The 18,382-nt window shown below is 35.4% G+C and overlaps 1 protein-coding gene across 1 annotated transcript in view; it reads right to left on the bottom strand.

Moving 5' to 3' along the window:
• Positions 1-18,382, bottom strand: part of CNTNAP2 (contactin associated protein 2) — a 1,042,914-nt gene that overhangs the window by 961,519 nt on the left and 63,013 nt on the right. The window lies entirely within an intron of this gene.

Raw genomic sequence — 18,382 nt, 5'->3', positions numbered from 1 at the left:
TATAGACAAGTTCTCCATTTACATTTACCCACGTTTTGAACTTATAGCAATACTTAGAGAAAAAATGGAAATATATTTGAAGACCATTTAACTCTTGCATGTTTGAGAAAATACACCCTAACTAATATCCTAAATCCAGTGACATCAATAGATTTCCCAAATGATTTCATCCTTGTGATGACACTGTCATATCTAATGCAGCAGAAAAGCAACTTTATTTTATATTTGGGCTGCATCATTAAAAATGACAAGAAGGCCAAACAGTCTCCTATAAAATCTTTCCATGCAGAAATGATTTTCTGTGTATCCATCTTGAATTTGGGTATGTAATGTCCCTCCTAGCTCCTTTCTCAGCTTTGTGAGGACAGTGCTCTTCAGAGAACTCTTCAGCTTAAAAGCAAAGACATCGATCAATGGGAAGCAGTTTTCTGGGGTCTTTTGAGTGGAGTTATTTATTTCCTTTGGCAGTCTGAGAAACATTATTTTAAATGGAGACATCCCAATAAAAACAGTGCAACTTGGACTTTGAGGTTTCCATGGCTTAAACAAATTTCTTCATTAATATGATCATTTCTGTAATTGCTGAATAAGATTTTTATGTCCCTTTAGACATTAAACTCTAGGAAAATAATTAATTCAGGTATTGTGCAATTTTCTGTTTTCCTATATGAATTTTTCTCAACTATGCTTTTATATTGATTTATTTAACTTGCATTTATTTACCTGTTAATGTAAGTGCTGCAGCTTAAGAGATCTGGAAACAAGAAAGTATTAATTTGCAGCTTTTATAAATACTGAAACAGCATTTATTATCCTGACATAAAACTTAAAAGGAGATCCCTAAGAAGCGATAAACTTTGTTGGAAGTAAGAGTGTCAATTACTGAAAAATATACAAATTCATTTCAGTACTACTAAAGCTTCCTTTAAGAACATGGAAATGGAAACCTGCTCACATACACTGTGTTAAATTCATTGTGGCAAACTCTGTTACCTAAAATCTTTCTTCCTAGGTATTGAAAAGTAACATGTTACCTAAAGAGCAAGAAATTGTCTTTTTTCACAAAACTCGAATTCAACATTCCTTAGAAATGCAGGGCACAATCTCAAATCCTCAGTTTTCTGTGAAGCATTGAACAATCAAAACTTCATCTTAGTCTGACTTGGGGGGAAATGTTCTCTGCATAACTTCTTCATTATGATACTGGCAACAGAAGGATTTAATATCCTGCCATTAGCCACGTGAGAAAAAAAATGGAGACTACCTTGTTCAGGTAGTAAAGCAGCTTCAGAAGATAAAAGAAAAATAGACATAAACCATTGTAAAAACAATATGCTGAGAATTCAGAACTCCCTACTTTGAAAAGAAAGCTTTCAGTTTTGTGCATAAACTGAGACTGCAATTCATGACTGAAAGTACTGCAGTTGCTTTTTTCTTCACACCTGAATTGAATCGATTCAGATTTACTATTCATTTTTTAATCCCAAAATTAAAATTAAAGCAGTGGATTCAAACTCCATTGCTCCTATACAGAGTGTTTATTATTATTGTTATTTCTAACAGCTGACTCCTGAACTAATTTTGTTTGACTGCAGCTTAAATCCATAACAAACAGTTGGTACAGATGGGAAATTTAACAGAGGGTACATAGGTAAGAATGACCTTACCACCACTGGGGGAAGGAAATCTCAGCTTTTGCTTTCCAGTTCATATTTCATTGGCAATTTCTGTGTTTTGTTACCGTTTTCCACATGAATGTATGTCACTCATAATTTAAAAAGAAAAAGCAACAACAACAACACAATTTTGCCAAAAAATTGTGTGGCAAGAACCTTATCCAAAGAATTACATGCAAATGTCAAAGGGTGACATACTGTATGGACCAAGACAAGACAAGTTTGTTAAACCTTGAAAGCCCAACCTATCTTATTTTTTGAACTAACACAGGGAGGATATGTTTGATATCTGACCTTCATTCAGAGTAAAAGAAACCTGCTGTGCTTGGCAGGTAAGGGAAAAGTAGTTGTCTCCTGACCTGAGGAGAGATTCCACTAAGGTGTTAAGAAAAAAGCTTCTAAATAAGGTATCCAAAACACAAGCTTTAAATATCTCCAATATTTATCTGAAGACTAGGGCTCAGTATAGGAAGGTATTTACCTTTATCATGAAGTAAAAACATGTTTTTTGTGATACTGAAAGTAACTTGGCAAGGCTAATTCCATTAACTATCCAAAGCTCTGGTTTCTTCACAGGGGGCCTGGGCCACATTTGCTGAACTTGGGCACTGGCACTGCTTGTTACTGAGAGCAGCCTTGCAGGATCTTGAACTGCTTTGACTTGTGTGTGCTAAACACAGCTCCAGAAAATGGATTAAGAACTAATATCTGTGATTCATCTCTAGTGTTTATTTGCATAATAGCATGAAAATGAGGCTCAGTTTTGCAAGAGGCCATTTGGTTTCAATTCAAATGAGAGCGCTTTAACACAACAGTTAAAATGAGTTGTTTCCATTTTTCCAGTTGATTATTTTGAAGAGAGAGCATGCATATGTTAAAAAAAAAAAGCCAAGTAAGCTTATTTCTTTATGTTAAACGTAGATTAACACTACAAGTATGAAGAATACACCCCTGCTCTCTAAGAGGTTTTCTTTCTCATTTAGGAATTTTTACCAAAACACCAAACTCCATTTTTTTGCTTCTTGTGAGATTTGCCACAAAATAGAATTATTTTAAAATTATTAACTCAAAGCTAGAAAACACTGAGCCCTTATGCAATATTTTTTTGCCAGACTGATTTGCCAGAAAAGAGAGCATCTTATTTTCAGCTTCAGGGAAGCAAGGCTTTGCTTCATAAAACAGTGCCCTGAGACGTCCTCCAGAGACCTGAATGTTTAGACTCATTTTTGTGCCATATTGGAAAAAAAAAAAAAAAAAAAAGAAAAGGAAAAAAAAACTAACATTGCTTTGGCAGCTGAGATTTGAAGTTTCACATATTAACTGTCTCATCCAGAAATTTAAAGCAGTCTGTAGTATGGTCCATATTCCTGTCAAGTTGCTCCAGAGGCGAAATGAGCTCATTAGCATTTACTTCAGCTAACTCTACAGTCAATAAGCACAGTGTAGCTGACTCTGTGCCACAGCAGCTTTCTGCCAATCTCCTATCCCTGCTTCAACTAAGGCTTTGTGATTTCCAGGGCAACTGAATCAGAATCTAGCTGAAAGCTGAATTCCAGACCTGAATGTAGCCAAAAACTTTCCAAATGCATAACAAGAAATTATGTCAGGATCTGAAGATCTATAACATAACTATTGCTAATTTCATGAAGACATGGTATTTCTACAGAGTTCTACCAATGGAATTTTGGCATCAGCTAGGCACCTTTTTTTTTTGAACAGTAACTACTGATCTGAGCTGATGTTAGCTTGGCAAAGGCTATACAACTCTTTACCATATTCCCAGGATTTTCTCTTGTCAACGGTTTTGCTCGCCTTCAGCATTCTTGCCTACATCTTTTCCCCAGGGAAGTTGAGTTTTGCCTTCCTGGGAATCATGAGTTCTTCCAAGATCTCCCCTTAGAACTGTTTTTCAACTTGCCTTTTCTTCCTCCCTTCACAATAAGATTCAGATTTCTTTAGAGGTGGATAAGGAAAATACAGAGACTGGGGCATTTAATGATCATATTTTTCATATATAAAACAAATATTTCATTCAACAGGGGAGGAAGAAATGTCCACAGAATAAAAAAGACACCAGGCTCTCCATGTCTACAATGATCACGTGAGAAAATAGTGACTTGACACATTGTATTTCATTTGCTCATTCATTTTGGTTTTTTTTCTGAAAGATCCCAAAAAGCTAACACATCAGTTAGATGTATATCGCACAAAGACCAAAAAAAAATCTGGAATTCTTATTTAGGTACATAAAAGCTTACCTAATACTGATCTTGTTGCCTGAACTAGATGAGTGAAACAACTAAATATGCTATAGGATTTCTGCAAGACTAACAATTCAACCAGATTCATACAGAAAACATATTTAACTGTTTCCTATGCTGGGTCCCCTAGAAGGTTGATTTTAATTTAACAGTTGTATTATCTCGAGAACTTCTATCTATGAAATACAATTCCCATCTTCTATATTATAACCCTCCTGTGGCCCCATAAAGGACAACTGCATGACCTAACAGGTCTTTCTGACTGACAGCATTCTTGGGGGTCTGTATAGACCATTTTCCTCCACTGGTTTTCAGTATAAATGCCTGAAGTCAGGCAACTCTTTTTTACAACAAATATCACAAATTTTCTATTTATTTTTAAATTAAAACTACCCAGAAGTTTCAGCAGAAAATTTCCCTGAACTCATTTAGTAATATCAGTTTTAAAAATGTTTTCTAAATTGGAAGATGAGCTTTCATCTTTTCAATATAAGCAGATGTTTAGGACAGTGGCCAGGGGTATAGGAGAACGAGATCAAGTCTTTATTTCACATGGAATCAGGGCAGACCTGATCATCTCATGATATTTATTCCTAAAATCATATCTTTTTCAGCCCAGGCCCTAATCACCAAGTTATAGGGTTTGTTGCTCATTAAATACAATAGAGTTTTGAAATATTTTTGGCACAGGAGAAGAAAGCACTACCAAAAAAACTCAATAAGTTACACACTGATTGTTTGCAAAAGCTATGATTAAACTTTGAAAAACAAAATCTATAATTTCTCCAAACATAGAGAAGATACTGTTCAGATTTTGACAGAAGGCTTTTGCAAATGTGTATTTTGTTTTAAACTTGGTCAACAATGCACCCTTAGAATGACTCGTAGTCTGAAGAAGGAAAATAAACAGCCCACTGGAAATCTAGCTAAATTAAAATTTCCATCAACAGCAAATGTTCTTGTATCAAAAGAATACTGAAGAAATACTTAAGAAACATTTAAATTCAGTGCTTAAACTTACAAAGCTGTAATATTCTGAATTCCTTGTATATTTTGGTTTTATTTTTATTGTTCTTGTTTTAAAACACACCTTCTTGGAGCAAGTCTCAAGAGGAAGGAAAAGCTGAAGGAAATTTCAAATAGTATATTAAATAGGGAAAGCAGATATTCATCTATTCCCTCAAGGAGCACTGTCAACACTAATAATAATAAAATTAAAAGTAAATTCCAAACAGCCAGTTCCTTCCATTTATTTCTTAGTTTTTATTGTTATAATTTTTCCCTATATTCCTGTAAGTAGAAAAAAAGTTTTTGCAAGCACAGGAAGAAAAAATAACCCATGCACAAATCCATGTAAAGTCAGTGGGGGTTAGGAGATGCAGAGAACAGTCCTGCTTATCCTGCAGAATCAAGACAACTCTTATTTCCTCTCTTGTATTCTAATTGACAGAAATATTTTATCAGATGGATTTGTTCTATTTGTGATTTGAAGACAGCCAGCATAACCATTCTGCCTATTTATGTACTCTGCCATCCGACCATCTGAAGAATAGGATTCTAAATTTCTTCCATTACCTTACATGTAGGTGCCATGAGTAGAACACCTCTTCTGTCACCATATGACTGGATCTCTTAATTTAGTGGGGGGCTTTTGTTTTATTTTGTTTTTTATCACACATTTAAATAAATAAATGGAAATATATGCAGCATTTATGTACTTTAGTTCTATGATTATTTTAAAAGTGTCTAGATAATTCCTGGTGAAAGCTAAAGTTTTTGTAAGTATTTACCAACATATGGTTCCACATTGTACTTGATATAACTCAAGTATGACATTTCATTCTGTCTGCACTTCTTTCAAATTTAGTATCTAAAGTAATTTTGCTTTGATCAGTTAACATTCACCTTGTCAGGAACTCAGCAACCTGTACAACACAAAAATGCTGATGCAACCCCAAATTTTTACTTTCTCAATTCCTTTTCATTTTAGCACATGTGGCAGAATTGCAGAACCTATTTTCTCCTTTTACAATTATGCTTTTTTCCTTATAATTCCAGGTACTGGAAGAACTTCTTAACTTTTATGTGGAATTACACGCAGATCACTTGATAGGTCTTCCTGGAAAACTTTTCATGTACTTGCAACTGCATGCATGCAAATCTGTTATTCTGGGGTTCTTAAAGCTCCCATAAAGACCAGAAGACACTTTTGCACGTGAACAGAAAATGAAATTACAGAAACAAAATACCTTTACATTCAATTACCTCAGCTGCTTTTTCCTACAAAATTGTACAGGTACTTCAAAAGAGGAAATCACCTGAAGAATACAATCTGAATAAGAACTAAATATAAAAATGGGAATTTTTTTTAATGAAAACTAGTTAAAAATAGCAGAACCAGGAATTACAAGGGCAATATTCCAAAGTTCAAATAAATGCAACCAAAAAGTACATTCTGTAGTAGAACAGTTATGTCAGTGTTGTTGTTATACACAAGCTTTTATATTAATTATGGAAATACAAAGATAACAGAAACCAGGGAGAGGGAAAGGAGCCTTATACTACCTTCTAAACACTAAAACAGAAAATGAAAGGAGCTCAACGGTCATTTTTGATTAATGTCTTAAAATCCTTTAATGGATCAGTGTCAGAATTTGGTATTAACCAAGTTTTTATACAGTTGTACCATTAGTATAAAACAATAGTCCTTGAGTAGCTCCAAGATAACAGTAAATAAAAAGTCAGGAAAATGTACTAACATGCATTATGTTTACTGCTTTTCCTCCTCTCTCTGATTTTTTTGAGTAGTGAATTGGACACGTGCAGCACTTACCACTCCCACCACTAAGATAAAACCAAAAGGCTGCAGTAGGTCTCTTCACAGGCTGTAGCAGTCCTTTGAGCTGTAACAAGCCTATTGTGTTTTTGGACTCAGTATCAGAGGCTTTGGTATAAATCTAGATAGGCTAGATAGACTGCAGCAGATTTGGTAGGCTTTGGAGGATTCTTGGGAATTTACTGAGCATTCACAGCCATTTTGTCCCACTGCACTCACATGTGCAATCTGATTACTGATGGTAGCGAAGGAAAAATTTCTTTTTAATGTTTAACAGATGTTTTGTGGTTTTAGCATCATGAGTACCCCCAGGCTATCTTAAATTATGGAGATATCTCTTGCAGTCTAAGACTGAAACAGACTTAATGCTCTTTACCACCAGAACACTTTATTTAGCAACAGGTTAGATCTTGAACTTGGGATTTCTGTGCTGAGTAATATTTACAACCACAAAGAGCAACAATGTTATTTTTCCCATTGAGAAGTTCTGCTTCCATCTAGAAGTGCTCAAATTGTCCACATTGCAACTTCTAGTGAGGCTATTTTCTACTTCCTCTATTATACATTCATAAGAATAGCAGTCTATTGAATATTTGTTTCATTTTTGTAGGAACTGATGCACAAAGATAAATAATTCACCCTTGCTAGCCAGTGGCACTGCATGGCAATTCTCCCTCCGTCCTCTCACAGCCACAATGTAGATATAATCTATTATTAGAACACAATATAGATATAATCTATTATTAGAACATTAGAACAATTTCCATAGCAAAACTTATAAAAAATTAATGGGGGCCATCAGTCTGTAAAGTTTAACCCAGATCTAAGGTCTAACACTCTGAGAAAATGAAGGATGAGTAGAAAAGTGTTGCTTTACTCTAGTGACAAAAACAGCTATTTTCCAAACTTGATTTTATCTATGAAGGATAAAACCAGAACAAGATAACTTATTGCACATGGCACTGCTCTCAAAGACTATCAGTGGCAGCAGAACACAAGGGCTGCTTAAAGTGAAGATGGTTAACCAGCTAATCAACAAATTGCATCAATGCAATTAACTTTAACTTGATGCTAGTTTATCTTCTTTTGTTACAAAATTGTACCAACACTTTGGAAAGGAATGGAATAATAATTTATGAATGAGCACTAAAGCTAAGGAAAGAGAAATAAATTTAAAACCCAAAAAGTTTAAGAAAATAGCACCAGGAGTTACAGGATTTTATTACATCCCGTATTAAAAAACCCAACAGTGTTCCTAATAAATTGTCTGGTGTATCACAAGATTAGTTAATGCAAATTTCACAGACAGGAATGTCAAGTTAAAAATTAAAAATCCTGTATAACGGTCAGTTTTTCTGTGTTTTTAGTGGTGAAGGAGGAACATCAGGAATAATACAAAACCATCCTGTAGGAACAATATTTCAGCCTTCTTCATTGAAGACTAGATTTGCATAAGAATAGAAAAACTGTCCTCTAACCTCTGTAAAAAAGGACTGGAAAATTGGAAGAGCACACAGACAAAGTGGTTTGGACATTTCAATGAATCTGCAGCTCCATATGGAAAGTTTTAATTACTGTAAAGCCTGGCAAAATGTGTTTCCAGAACCTGCAATGCTACAAATTTGCACCTGTCAACATTTATTATATTTGGCATATTCAAAAAAAAAAACCAGGCTCAACTTGGATAAGCAGTTTGTCAAAGTTTATCTGTGAAGACATATTGTTTGATAGAAGAATTTATTCAATAATTCATGTGTATAGTTTTTGAGGTAAATAAGATATCTTCAGTGAAATTCCAATATGTGGAATTACCACAGGGCTGAATTTTTCTTTTATCTCTACTTCAGTAGTTCACATTCATGAAAAAAATGTGGGTTATCTCTTAAACTACCCCCTAAATGTGGGCAAATACACTTGAATTACAACATCTAAACATAGCTTACATCAGAAGCAGACAGTAAATCTATGACACTATTAAGTTACAACTATTGTAATTAGCTTTTGGGGGGCGTGGATTTTGAGCCTTAACTCCAGAAATCCATAACAGAATCAGTTTACATAGCATTTCTGAAGGTTTGGGTAAAAATTAGCCCTTCTGTCACAAATACCATATGATTGTTAATACTATTAGAGGATCAGATTTTCAGTGGAGGTGAGCTATGATCATACAAACAGTTGAGCTGCAAATACACACATAGCTGTACTGACCTCAGGGGAACTTTTCTTAAGAACATGTGCCTTTGCAAAATATTTTGCATTTGTGAAAATCCCATGCATTTTGTGAACATGACTGAATAAAAACCACCACAACCATATCTGTGCTTTCTTCTCACTATATCTGCTCTCAGGAGACAAGAGGCAGCAGCATGGGAACTCTGATTGTTCTAGGAGCAGCAGCAGGACAACCAATTATTTTCTGCCAGCTACACTTAAAAATGCTACAGTTGTAGTAGAATTTCTATAGCATTTACTTGAAAGAGAGCATTAGTCCCAGAAGTGGCATGAAACTAAAAAGAAAAGGGGGAAAGCTCAACCTCTTCACAGTTAATGTTTTCAAGTGTGTGCACTCTCATGAGTACCTTACCATTTTCTCATGCATTTTTCATACTACCCTATACTTGTTTCACATTCTCAAAATGTTCTGCATAATCAGAAAAAAAAAAAGGTTTCATGTATGCCAAAATTTAAATAGACTTATTTGAATTACACTTTTTCTGTCTTCCCACTCTCCTCCTCTGCCTTTACCACATTTTCTTTTCATTCTTTCCAAAATAATTTTTAAAAGTAGCTACAACCAAGAATTTTACCTATGCCTCATTTCTAGGCTTAGCTGTAAATACAGCAGACCACCAGAAAAAGAGGCAAAGAACTGGATTTTAAAATTGCCTTAATAGATTTTGAATCCATTTACGTGAACTTTTACTTCAACCATTTGTAAAAAGTGTTCAGGATATTATTTGTAAAAGTACTACACTTCCTATGGAAAATGTGTTCTGCAAATATATCCAAGAGTGCTTTTAAGAAGACAGCTCCACTGCATATTAAAACAGATGAACGTAAGAAACACGAGGCTGTAGCAGTAGACTACAATCTCATTATTTGTGAAGTCCCCTGTGATGATATAGCCACCCCTCTCAGTTTGCTGAACCCACTTCTGAATTTGCCCAGCTCATCAAGATGCATTCTGCACTGAAACATGAGTAGAACATAATTCACAATGCAAGTCTTAATCTGACACTTCTTAATGCTCCTTATGATTGTTTTCCCTCCATGTTTAAATTGTAGAGAAAGGCATTTTATCTTTTTTTTGCCCCACAACTTCTCCATTCTTCCATTTGGTGTACATTAAATATTTATGTGGCGATGTCACACATGATTTGAGTCAGTGTCTACTGAACTGTTATGTGGTTCACCAACATTACCAAACGGAGCAGACTTTCTGTTATCCTGGAACACACAGACACAGGAGACACTACATGTGGTTACAAGTGCCAAACCTGGCTGTAGGGGCCATGCGAGGGCAACGAGACATTCACAGACACTTTAAAATAAATTTGGTTTAAGAGAGTTATTTTAAAATGTTACACTGGATAATAAAAAGAAACAGAAGGAAAAAAATATTTTATCAGTCTGAATGTAAGCTGTGGAAGAGCTGCCACTGTATGAATTTTTCCTTAGGGAATTTATAATCCAGTTCAGTATTTATATAGTTGAATTTTTCAAAAAAAACCAGGTCATGTAGAGCAAAGATTACTTCTCTGAGAAAATGACTCTGTTTTGGGTGTTACATTTAATTCAGAATTTGCTTTTTATCATGTTGTTCTGTTGTTACATGACTGTGAGTAGTTGCAAAACCTTGGTGCTGTGTTGTTATTCTCAAGCTGTACTACTGTTAAGATTTTCAATGGTGCCTGGTGGTTTTGCTTCCCTGGGTTGCAGTTCTTGAGGTGACACAACTTGTATTTTAGGGCATACTAAGACATTTGTGAAAATTTGCTTCTTTAAGTGTCTCAAAAAACAGAGAATCAATCACTTAACTACCATTTCAAAAATTCTTATCTATAACATACTGTTGATCTTAACATGTAATCAAAGAAAATCCTTTTAGAGTATGAGATGTTAAATTCAAGAAGGTCCTTTGAAAACAAGTGGCATGAGTGAAACCGTGTTTTCTCTTTCAGGAAACAGCTAGTGTCCATTAAGGATATCAATTTTCTTACTCTTTTCTCAAGCATAATGTAATTCCACAAGCTTGCAGCTCCCATTGGAGTTGCCATATACCTGACTTTAGCCTGAGGGTAGTGATGCATTTTACATGTTGACGGCAGCCACAGGGATACAAACAGAAATGAAAACACTTCTGCATCTTAGGATACACAGTTCAACATTGATAACAGCAGTCACTGTGTATCTCAAAGCCTTCCTTCAAAAATATGTCACTTTTTAGATACCAACAAGCAAGACAAGAGCAGCAGCACATTCATCTTCTCAGTTTGTTATTCATGTTTGGTAAATATGAAACTTGAGGGAGAATAAAAGCCCTCAAAGACTCTGTTCTACCTTTTCTCCAACATAGGCTGGATTTTTTTGTGTTCTTTTTGTTCCCATCATCCCACTAATCCCAAAACCTCTCTAATTACACTGTTTTCTCAGTAGTATTTTGCAGAGAAACTGTGGGACATGGAAGTCTGTACATAATCCACCATTTGTGTGGTAGGTATTTACATCTATAGGACGCTAAGGAGCCTGAAGCATCTGGGTTCACTTTGGGGTGGCAGGAAGGCCAAATTCCTCATGCAGGAAGGCAAATTTCCTCATGAGGAAGGTTGCAATGCTGGGGGGCCAACCTTTTTCCAAACTCTTCAGCTCCCCTTCTTCCTTCCATGCCACTGCAACCTCACATGCCCTTACACCCTAGCCAGGTCCATCTTACTATCAACAATTTTAACAGAAAAATCTTCCTAATCAGAATAATTTTTATGTATCTAAAGTTGTTATCTATTTTCTTGCCCTGACTCAGCAGTCACTGGCACATCATGTTTCAATGCAGTCTGTGAGTTAGAAGATAAAAATATCATAAAACAAAGACATTACTACACTTGAAAGCTTCCTGATTCATACCTCTGGCAAGGTCGCTTCTGCTTTAAAAGGCTGACCTAGCATCCTTGAAGGCAACGTTGTTCCCCTGTTCTTGACTTCACTGGCAGCAATCAAGATTAACTTTTCATGAAGGTTGCTGTGTGCCAGTGTCACACAGCTTAATAAACTTACTGAAGTTAATTTGGTGTTCAATAGATGTCTGGGGTCATGCTGGATCTTTAATAAAGTTGTGGTGTGTTACACTAGCCTGTTTCTTGGACATACCTTCGCTTAAAAACTTTTTATTTTTCCTAATTGTTGTTCATTTTTAAGAGTATGGTTTCTATCTTGTTTAATTCAGTTACAGAAAACAAAGTAGTCAATCCATGTACAAGGCATAAGGTCTGAAACACTAATGGGGATATACAAGTCCCATAAGGAGTAATTTTTAATACTTTTAAAGAAAGTTTCTCTGTTTTCAGAGTTCCTGAGAGAGTGGAGAAACATAAAATTTTCAAAGGCGATATTTTTAAAAAGATACTTTCAAGTGCACATAAGCAACTCCTCTGAAGTAAAAAATACCATATGTCAGCATAGGCTTGCATTAACATCACTGAGCTTAAAAAGAAATCCAAAAAAATTCCAAAACTCAGTTTCTCACTCTCTTGATTAACAGCAATATTACTTTATGAAAAAACATTCATGCAATTCAGCTGAACTTGTTTAGTACAAAGGTTTTGATCCAATACAAAAGCAGAACAAAATATTTTCGTTAACTACTTAGCAAAGTAGTCCGCTAAAGCTGGGAGAAATCTGTATCCAGTTAAATCTTTCACTAGACTGTAAACCTAAACCATGCAGAAAAATGGCAGAATTGAGTACTTGCTGCCATCAGCGTGAAAAAGCATTGCAACACCATCTCAGCACTTGCAAGTATAAAATATGCTGGGATATGAAAAAGAGGAGAGCTACTAGCTAGGTGAAGAGGTGTTTTATTTGCAGCTTTGAGGGTGATGAAATATAAGGCTCACTTGTACAATTACAAGTCCAGCACATTGCCTTCTTTCTGGTATATTTTGTTGGGTTTTGTTTCAATTGCAAATTTTCTTACTTTGAGTACAATCTGATTTCAATGAACAAATGCAATTAGTTCCACATATTTTAGAGTAATTTTCTCTCTCCTGATATATTTAGCAGTTACAAAATGGACTTTCCTGTCTGTACTCAGGAATATTGCACTTTATCCACAAAATGGAACAGAATAATGTGGACAATACCTTCGGTGTCCCCTTAAAGGGCTTCTACTTTAATATATTGAAAAAACAAAGACTTTTTTAATGTACGATATATTCAACATATGAAATACTTTTGAAAGTATCAAGTTGTTTAACAAAAATTCTAAATGAGGACAAATGTTTCTAGGTGAGCCTGTTCTCACAGGAGCACCTGAGGAAAAAACCTCGACAGAGAACTAAGGTTGCACTGAAGTTTTCTTCATACTGTAATATATTCCATTGTTAATTACGTGCCAACACAAAACTGAAAAAGTTCTACGTTCTGATTAATCCTTAAAAAACCCACCAAAAGAAATCCTCTGGTCAATTTGGCTTTTTGTATGTAGTGCTAAGGTAAAAGAAAACATTGCAATATAAAGACAGAATGCAGAATATCTTCATCATTTATAACATTTCATGATGTGGCAGGAAATCCAAATTGTTTGTTAATCTTCATGGTAATAAAAAGTTGCAATACAGTTGCTCTTTTAGGCAAATATTTGTAAAACAGATGCCTATAACAATATTTCAGCCTCTTCAGAATATTTCAGCAAAAACATTGAAACAAGACATTTCAACACATTTTGACAACTTTGGGTTTGGACCACGTTTTGTGTGAACTTACAGTTTGTTTAAAGTTTATTGCACAATGCTACTGAAGGACAACCAGCCAATTAGCACTTACAGTGCTATGGCTGGAGTTCAACTCGTTAGTAAAAAAAAAACCACAAAAATCCCTCTGCTGCCATCAACACCTAGTGTGGAGGCCTGAAGCTGGAATTTGGAGTTACGCAATCAGAAATAAAGGCACATGGAGATTTTTGGCCTGGAACCTACAAAAAAAACCTGAATGAAGGGATGACCTTGGCTCAGTTCTGAATGTCTTTGCTAACAAGCTCTCTAAATATGTTCCATCAGCTGAAAAAAAAAAAAAAAAAAAAAAAAAAAAGGAAAAGAAAAGAAAGAGATTCACCCCAAAATAACTGCTGCAGCAGAAATATGACCGAAGCAGGGATGTCACAAATCAGCAGGCAGAACCACAGAGGTAAATGTTCAAAAACAAGATGGTTGTGTGATGCATGATCTCCATCGGATAGAAAAGTGGTGATGTTAGAAGTGGCTTGCAGTAAAGAACTAAATTATGTAATAAATGGATGCAATGTACATGCAGCCATGCATGCTAAAATACACTTATAAACATGTTGTTGTAGCTTTATTGTATGACTCATGGTAAAGCTTGACACACCAACATCCTCAGAGTTGCCCTCTACTTTGACTTCAGGTTTCTTATTACTGCTGGAAATTTTTGAGATATTTCCAGAAAATATTTTTTTCTGTTTTGTCCAGAGTACATATTCCTGGCAACTCTTTTTGTGTAATTGTTGGTGAACAGTTGGAATTCTACTTTATTCATTCCAGCAATACTTCTAGAAGTAGATTTTTAACAGTATTTTGTCCTTGCACAACGCATTTCTCAGAAAGGCCAGCTGCAAATTATAGTTTTGAAAGTAACTTTGATTTTGCACTGCCACATGTATTCAGGTCAGTGAAGATATGCCTGAATTATGTGGCTACATCAGATCAGTTTGAGGTTATTCATTCCCATTGGACTTTCTGCTGTGTACTTACAGTACGTTTCTAATACTTTATTTAAACTGCAGTGTCTAGAACCTCCAGCATGTTCAGGGCCATATAATACCTGTAGATTTATCCTATCTGGTATGAAAGCTTTTGCCACATTTGATGGCTACTATGTTTCTGCTTTCTCTTATACAAGGATAACCTATCATTGCATGACACCATTCTCCTACACAAGGGGAATAAGTCCAGAATTAATTTTTAAATTTCAATATTTAAGCCTTTTTGTTGGCCTAACTTTAGCAAAATGACAAAATATGATTTCCAGCATTTTTCACATTGTTTTCCCTGAACAACAGTTAAATTTTCCTCCTCTGAAATACTGTTTCTTCATCAACAGCTCTTGGTATGCTGTTTAAATAGCAAGACTTCATATGGCTTTACTCATAGTATCCTCTCTATGAATTTTATGTTACTTCTAATTAATTTGTTTCAATTTATTATATTTCCTTCTATTATTTTTATTCCATAATTTGGATGGTTAATTCTATTGGTTTGCCCTTCTCTGCTGCAATTAACCCCCCCAACACTCACTGTACATCTCAGATGAATACACCTGGCAGCAGTCACTTCAAAGAAACTGCATCATCAATGAAGTCAGAGCAGCTGAGTCTAGCAATGTAAATAGAAACAGAGCATATGTGTATGCACCAAAAAAACAAAAACAAATGCCCAATCACAATCCTTTCATGTATTCAGCACTGCAATATGTTCGAATAAAAAAGACCATTAGTGTTTCATCACTAATGTTGTCAAAACCTTTCATGGGAAACAAGCTTAGAAGAGTTTCTGTGCAGCAACCATACCAGTAGAGCTGGAAAAATAATTATTGGATGCTGCTGATCTTGAAATTGCAAGCAAGGGAACAGGAAGCGGCAGAATGATTGATTTTCTTTATTAATAGTGTCAGAGATATTATTTTAATGCATCTTATCTTTAGCCTAACCTTGGGATGTAGTGCAGCATTCACAAAGAGCATTCAGTGTAACTGCATCATAAAACGTGTATTATATTAGTGACACGTAAGGTCAAGTACTAAAGATGCATAGCATAATAATATAGCCAATATATCAGGAGACAAGTTAATGTATGCCTTTTATTTTTTGTCTACACTATTTCATAAAACCAATTTTCATTTTCATGCACATGATGAATTTCATGTTCTAAAAGCATTCTGACAACATTTAGGAGCATCTCTTCTTATTTTCTGTGAATTAGGGAAAAAATTGATTACTTCATTTGAAAGTATAATTCGTGACTGCAAGGGCTAACACTCACAAGCTATGTTAAACTATTACTTATTTAAACTGTGTCCTGACCAAAAAAAGATGCTATGTATGTTTTCCTCAAGAAATTGGAGTTAATTGCAAATTATTTCTTCAAAATTACTAATGAATGACTATTATTTACTGCTGTAATACTCTGTGGAGTATCTGTCTTAGCAGAATAGAGTGCCTCAGTCTTCAATAGGTCTCAGCTTTGTGCACATTGCTCAGAAAATAACAGTAAGACAGTCTTATGCCACATTCTGGATCTCAGAACAGTCTGTATTGCAGGCACTGGTGCCATGGAGAAGAACTGGCACTGAAGCTCCACAGAACTTTCCCCTGGGCAGCTTCTGTGGCAGGCACTGGCCTTCTGTTCCTCTAAAACAAAAAGTTTTATCCAGCTTCACCTACCTGTTCCAGTGAATTATAAACTAAGAAAAAGCTTGCCACAAGAGTTTATTTTACCCAACAATGAAAGACATACAGACATAACTTCTCTGATAATTATAGGAAGATGGCAAGATCAAGGACTCACTATGGTCCAAGTGTAAAACTGAACCCTCAATTTTGAGATATGGCAACCATCTGCTTTTTACTTCAGATGTCCTCCTTGTGAAATGGAGTGTGAGTGATCTAACAGAGTCATTCTGAAGAACAGGATTAAGGAGAACCTGCGGGTCAAGAGGAATTATACATATCTGGGAAACTACAAGATCAAAGGCTCCTCAAAAGAATTAACATACTCTATTCAATGATGCCACAGAAGTCAAATCCTGACGATTTAAGTGTAGAATAAAAATATTTTAATAACTTAAATGAAAAAGTTTATACCACTAACTTTCTAGTACAAATGCAATTCTTTTCTACTATTACTATAGAATTTATTCATACTGGAAATATACTGCTGCTTTCCTCTCCTATTCCATTTCTCTTTTAATTTAATATCTCTTAACATCAAAGTAAATAAAGGCACCAAACATGTTCATCCACTGTAGAGCAGAGGCAATTTGTAAACTTTTATTTTTCAGTGCCACCATTCTCAGAGACTTCTGTAAACACATATGGTGAGCACAACAGGATTTAAGATCTCTCTTACTGTACCCTTTGGATCAGTACTGTAGGAATGGGAACAATTTCTAGGGCAAGATTCTTAAGGAATGTAAATATCTCACACCACCAAATTAGTACTCAGGTATGTCATACTGCCATCTCCTCACTTCCTGTTAAGGATAAAATCGGAATTAAAACCTCTTTCTAAAATATGTTGAAAATCCAAAAGGCTGTTACAGTTTGCTATTCTTGATAAGTTTTATAAAATGAATTTCTTTCTCTCTAATTTTTTTCCCCCAAAACACCTCTTTTCCTAAAATTCTGCAACATTACTGCAGAATTTCTTACACAGGATACTAAATTTATCTCTCAACTTCTTGGTAAGAGATGCTAGTCTGTTCACAACATATGTATAACTAAGGAATGTTTAACTTAAATCACTGCAATTTTCCCAACAGCACTGTCTGAAGACCAGACTGAGGTCTTGACCTTGTTCCATCCATATTCTGAGCAAATAAAACATTATGTAGACAAATTAGGGGACAAGAAACACTGTCTTCCACTACTACATCCATGTGAATGGACGTGTGAACTTACAGAATGCATAGCTGCAGACTGGTAAAATTTCAAAGATATTTGCTGTGTTCTGCTTTGCTTGAGTCGGGCTTCTACTCATTGAGTTGACACTACTTCTGCCACAAAAAATGAATCCAGTGGAACAACATTCAAATTCCTGGAGCATAAATATCTGAGTAGCAACTCTATTAGATATTCTACTTTATTTTTTAACAAGAACATAAAGGCTTAAAACCGCTTGCTACTCAAAGAATAAATGTAACACCAAAAGGCTATTTAACATTTGGCTCAAACTTATTGCTGAGTCATTTGGTGTGAAAAACTGAGATGGTGAGAAATTTCCCTTTTTTCACAGAAATTCTGAAGATCCTTTCGGTGTTCTGAAATTATTACAAAAGCTATCTATTTCTAAATGTTTCATTACAGAGCAGTGGGAAAGGACTTGGCTCCCAGACCTAAATTCCTGTCAGACCTCTCCACGTGCAGGTCCATCTGAGGAGTTTTTACTTTGGCTAGTTCACCAGGCTCTCAGCTTCACACAGCCAGAATTATATTAGGGAAAATGAAATCCTCTTTTTCTTTTACCCTTAAAAAAATCCCAGATAGGGAGGCCTGGCACGGCCCTGCACAGCACCCAGGAGCATACAGGTTGCTCATTTTGGCAGCAAGGACTGGATTATCTGAGGCTGAAGAATGACCTTAGATGTATTTTCCAGTGTGAACC

This window comes from Prinia subflava, chromosome 1 (genome assembly GCF_021018805.1).
Source record: "Prinia subflava isolate CZ2003 ecotype Zambia chromosome 1, Cam_Psub_1.2, whole genome shotgun sequence".
NCBI lineage: Eukaryota > Metazoa > Chordata > Aves > Passeriformes > Cisticolidae > Prinia > Prinia subflava.
This window is presented reverse-complemented; position numbering and strand designations above follow the sequence as displayed.